Raw genomic sequence first — 6,057 nt, forward strand, 5'->3', positions numbered from 1 at the left:
TGAGATTTAAAGAAAACCCAGGCGTCGTGCTGCAGTGCGTGTTCGAGAGCTCTTTGTGCTAACGTGGGGTATACGGCACCTGGCTATTTTTAAATCTGAAACATACTCTTGACAGGTTTTGTTGCGAGACTAATTGTAATTAGAGTCTGTTAGCAGCCTAAGTTAGATATGAAGGTATTTCGCCCTCCCTCTCAAGCTCTTTCCTCTAATCTTTATTACTCTACTTGTTGTGTAAATTAAAGACTCGTCGTATTTATAAACTCCAACTCGGGGCTCGCGTTAATCACCACCAAAGAATACGAAATACCCCTTTCCCCATGAAGATGTAAGTTCCTAGACATAGAGGCTCTGCTCTCTCTGGTTGGTAGGGTTGCGTGCAGTCGGATTCGAGAAATAAAAACGAGAGAAGCGCTGGGTGCGTTGTTCTGCAGGGGCTAACGCAACGCCGCGGTGTCCCTCCGAGCCGCGCGGTCCAGTTCCACCCATCCCTGTCCGAGGGGATCAGCGGCGGGAGCGCGGCGTGCGCTTCTGCTTCGTCAAAGTACCGTGGGGCAAAACGTACTTTCTTAAAACAGTTTCGCCTTGCTTATGCCGCTTCCGTGAATGCTAAAGAGAAGCCGCGTCAAGTGAAAAAGAACAGAGCTGGGAAATGCAGCCGGTGTTTTCGCGGCCGGCAGTACGTCTGGTCTCGTGTCATCACTATCGCGGTAGCAGCTACTTTGTGCTTATTCATGGGGCTGCTAGCGTAATAAACGCGAAGCGTGGTTTTCTGGCGTTCTCACGGTACGAAGAAAGTTGGTTTTGTTAAAAAAAAAAAAAAATATTTTTTTAAATTAATATTTTTATATATAACCCTATTTGCCGCTTCTCTGCTTGCTGGGGAATACCAATCAATCATATTCAGGAGAAGCAGACACTCAGAGTTGTTACAGTTAATCCAGCTGGATTTTACTGTATTACACTTTAGATTGAGGAACTGAGGAGAAGGGACCGACTTCTTGTCCAGCTCTGTCCCTGTCCCCCACCTCGATGCTTTGCGACACGGCTGCACTGTGACAAGACAAGACGTTCCCTTACTGTCACGCTTACGTCCCGTAAAAAGGGAACGTAAAGCTGGCAGCGACAGGAAATGAAGCTGTAAGGAAAAACGAGTCGATACAATCGTCTCCGGTCCAAGATTTAGCGTTTTTCCCCGTGTGTGACGGGAGGACGGGCAGCTGCGCTCCGTGGTTTTCGGGATCCGGCTGACTTGGCGTGCGCGCCCCCAGGGCTGCGGGTAGGAGCCGCTCTCGCCGGAGCGGGGAGCATGGGCATGTTTTGGAGTCCTTCCCTGCAGGGGCTGTTCGGCAGGTACGGTAGGGCCAACAGTGGCACTGGTTCAAAAGAGTGGCGAGAAAGATATTACACACTTGACTGCACCTGGTGCAGAGGAAACCGAAGATGTCAGTCCCCTCCCCTTTCCCCGTCAGTTGTCTCATATTTCTGAGATACAGGTGTGTGGTTACAGTATAAACAGACCAAAGATTTTTCTTCCAGGCTAATAAGCTGCATGGTTGGGTTTGGGTTTTTTTTTTTGTTGTTGTTGTTGTTGCCTTTTTTTTTTTTTTTTTAACTTGTAGTATCTCTGCCAAAATATAAAAACACACGGTATGAACTCCTGCACTTCCACACACCCCGTGCACACTGTGGGGGGGGGGTGTGTGTGAAAACTTTTGTTTCCGGAGCCAGGGTGGCAGACGGGACCTGCCCCCAGCAGCTGTACTTCAGCCTTTTCCCAATATCGTTCAGAAATGGATTTTTGCCTCCCCCGTAGGCCGTGCGTCCTGTCGCCTGTCAGAGCATCCTGAATGCGGAGATAACGCGCGAGCGTGAAAGTGGAGTCTGTTTCTCCTGCGCGCGCCCTTTCTGTTGTGACCCTCTGGCGGGCCGGCAGCGCTAGCTGCCGTCATGGGCTTTCGCCGCTAATTAGAGGAAAAACTGTTCTGTCTTGATCCCTGAGCTTGCAGGTCTCTCAAAGCCATCTCAGCTCTGATGATGTTACTGTTTTCTGTGTGATAAGGGTAAAGACGTGACACTAGAGGAACTACAGGGATTATTCCAGGTTGGCTAGCTAGTCTCCTTCTGGGACTACTGTTTCTTCAGTTGGAGCTCCTGCTACCGCAACACCGCTCGCTTAGATCGAGGGAGAAAAGAAAAAGCGCAGGTGTGAGGAAGCCGGCGTTGTACAACTGTGTTATCTGCAGTGCAGACCAAGTGATTTATGATGGCATGTTTCACGTAGCAGGAATGATGTTGCCAGAGGTAAGAATGAGGAGGAAATTCAAACTCCCTTCGGCTGACAGACATCTTAAAAAAAAAAAAAAAAAAAAAAAAAAAGAGGATCCTTTTGAATTTTCTAATTTTCTGGCAAGTCTCATCAGGATAGTCCTCCAGCAAAAAGGGAAATGTGACTTTCCCTTTGGAGTCGCTACAACTGCTCCGGAGTAACCGCTGCTCGCTGTCGAAGATCCCCTTGATAGGAACCAGGAGAGCCGGTGCCGTGAGAGGTAACTGTACCGGGGCTGTTCCCCTGCTGCTCCTGCACACAGCTTGCGCTTCCAACGTTGTGCAATGCCGTAGTAATATGGACATTCGTTTTACGGACAGCTCTGACCGCTTTTCCTTTTGCTTTACGGAACGAACCGAGCGGCTCTGCGACCCAGCAGAATTGTTGAAGTTTGCTGTCCTAAGGGCTTTGCGTTGCCTTCCAAAGAATGGAAAGCCCTTGGTGCCAGTGGCGGGTATTGGGAAAACTTGAAGTTGCTCCGCTTCTCATAGGCTGGGCAGGGATCAAGGGAAACGAGGAAATCCCTGTAACCCTGCTGGGTTGGCAGGAGAACCTTAACGCCAACCTAAGGCCGGCTGAAGAGTATCAACTTGAAGCAGAGTAAAGTTTGTATGTTGATCATGTGTAATGTTCATATTTCAAGGACGGTGCCATCTAAAAATAGTCACGGCTAACGATTTATCAGGACAGACACCTGGCACAGGCACGCAAGGGCTGAGCCTTGCAGCTGCGTCTGGTCTGATCTAAATCACACATAACAATATGTGAGTGTTGAACCCTTGAGTTAACCGTTCTCTCTCTTCTCTATTTTCGAGTCAATTTGTGGCTTGGGTTTTTTTTTTTCTTTTTTGACAATTTCGATCACTTTTCATTTACCTGGGTCGACGCATGTATTTCTCATTTTGCAGCTACGCTGTCACGTGCTTTGAAAAGCGTTCCTCCTCTTCCGTTCCTTTCCCTTTAGCTATTTAAGGATGTTTTCCGAGGCAAATCGACCCCAGACTAGATGCTTGGCCTGGATTTGGGAATTTTGGGCATGCCCTGGTAGGGAACCTGCAGCCACTAGATGGCACATGGCAAGGGAATCTCTACGTCCCGAGTAGCAACTTGACGTTTTCCGTCTGTTAGTATGATTAAAGGATAAATAATATTAAATGTTTCTTTAATAGGAGAAAATGCACAGCATTGACAGTAGCGATTAAGTTCTATTAAACAGTTGTTATTTTGGACAGCGGGTGATTAGTACATTCAAACCACTTCATTTCCAGGCTTTGGCACCTTGGTCATTACTAACTCAAATCATAATGTTCAGTGAATCAAGTTGTAAATAGTTTTATTGGTTCCGTGTTGGAGAAAGAATTGAGGGTTGTGAAATTCCTTAATGATTTAAAGTTATGTATTTCCGAAGTCCTTGTATTTCTAGTTTCTGTTCTTTATTTGGCCATTCATCATTGCAGAAATTCTAAAACTCCGTCTCTGCCTTTGCAAACGCTAAAAGCAACGTGCTAATTGAGAGGAAAGAGTTGCGTTCCTAAATAAATACGCCAAATGGAGGGAGTTGAAGTTTTGCACTAAGACACGCGCTCCTGCCAACGTGCCATAGTTATCAGAGGGAGGAATCACCTCCAGGGACGAGAGTGGAACTGCTCTTACAGCTTCTGGAGAAAGCTCCGTATTTACATACGTGCTGATGACTATTGGATAAAACACGACCTTCGTGTTTCTGTTGGTTTGCATTCTGTTTTCTGAAAATATTTGTTGCGTTTTTGAGAATTGTTTTATGCCCATTATATGCTAAGGCTTCCTTCAAAGCAGTTTTTTGGTTGTGTGGGGTTTTTTTGGCTTTTTTTTTTTTTTTCCCCTCAAATGAAAGCTTAGGAATTCAATTGAAGGACCTAGATCCATGTCAAGGTTTCAGCTCTGTACAGCGAGGCTTCCTTGAAGCTCATTTTGATAGCTTTTAAGTGACTGGGAGCAAATTTTTGGTTTCTCCAAACCAACTTGAGGGTTAAAAAGACAGGCCGGCTTTATCCTCTTTTGGCTTTGAAATTGCCGCGTGTCCTGTGAAGGCCATTTACGATCCCGGTGCTTGATGAAGTGATCCTTGCGTCACCTACGTGCCGCTTTACAAACTCGTGTCCAGATGTTTACGATGGAAGCGGCTTTCTCAAATGGGAGCTGTTTTCATCGCTCTAGAAATTCCTCTGGTTTTCTGGTGTGGTCACGTGTCGCAGAAATGTGTATGTTTACCAGGATAAGTCCTTCGTCTTCTCTTCGGTGTACATGTATGTGCCTGTAGAAGTCGTGTGTGTGTGCGCGCGTGTGTCTGGGCAAGGCGAGGCAGCACCATAACTCCGGGGAAAATGGAGGAGGCGACTGCGAGTCACCCACTTACTCACCGGCATCTACTGTGGGAAACCTGTATTTTGCGGTTTTGTAGAGCACTTGCTTTGTTAGAGGAGGCAAGGCGAGAAGGCAGACGGCCCCTGCGCATTAACAAATTTATCGCTCGCCACTCTTATGTAAAACAAACGCGGTGTCAACTCAGAAATGAAGAGCTGCATTGGAAATCACACTGAACTCCAGCAGGTGCTGAGCTGGCAGTTTCACAGAAGATTGTGAAATTTGATCGCACAATGGGAAATGGAGCCACTCCTTGAGGGCACTATCTGGAAACATAATGGGGAACCACCCTTCAAAGGTGATCCGTGTAATAATGGGGCTCAGAAACACTTTCTACCTGCTTTGCTTAGAAAATTATGAACGTTTTTAATGGTGTTACTGGTTTTTTGCACAAGCACACTATATTTAGCTGCACCTCAACTGCTCCTGCGCTCAGACACACCCAAGGCAATCAGTGCTGCCCGGTGCGTATTTGCTACTACCGTCCCTCCGAGGTGGAAACTATTAAGGAAATTTCCCGTTCTCTTTATGTCCCGGTGTTATTGTTAGCTTTTCTTCCGTGTCTGCAGCCGACAGCTTTTGGCCTGTCTTCTTCTGGAAGCCCGGCGTTTGTACAGCCCTCGAGTCAACTTTCGCTGCAGCCATTTTTTGGTTAAGTCTCTCAGCTTTCTGTACTCATGCGTGCTAATGAGCACGGAACACCCAGCGTTATTGCCTTGGCCCCCGCGACACCCTGTGCTACTTGACGTCTCTCTTCTTTCTTCTGGAGATTGCCATAAAGATTGCACCTGTGCTCCTGCAGGTACTTAGGCACACCACAGCCTCTGAATAATGTGGACTAATAGAGAAGACTTCAAAGAATCATAACACAGTTTTAAAGGGCTGGAAGGAGAGGCTGTCGGGAAATGTTATAAGAATTCAGCATTTCCTGCTTAGCTAAGCAGTAATTGAGAAGGGCATGTAAACTACGTTGCAAGTATTTCAAAGAAAACAAAAAGCAAACAAAAGCTGCGCACGCCGCCCTGATGCTGCAGACAAAGAGCAAAGAAGGGAGAGGTTTGCAGCAAATCAGCTGCTTGGGTTTGCCGTTTTGTCGGGTGCTCAGGCACAGGGCGAGCAGGATAATAAAAATATTTAGGCAGGTTTGGATGTTATTTGATAGGGGTCAATGCAAAGGGAAAGAAGGCGAGTGGTTTGGCAGTGACCTGAGCAAGTCATTATGTGATTGAAATCAATTACCCAGGAGCTCATTAGCAAAAGAGAATAAATGTCCTTCCTTCTTGTGCTGTGGAGATTTGATCTATTGGATCTATACGGATTTGACATAT

Source organism: Rissa tridactyla, chromosome 7, assembly GCF_028500815.1.
Source record: "Rissa tridactyla isolate bRisTri1 chromosome 7, bRisTri1.patW.cur.20221130, whole genome shotgun sequence".
Taxonomy (NCBI): domain Eukaryota; kingdom Metazoa; phylum Chordata; class Aves; order Charadriiformes; family Laridae; genus Rissa; species Rissa tridactyla.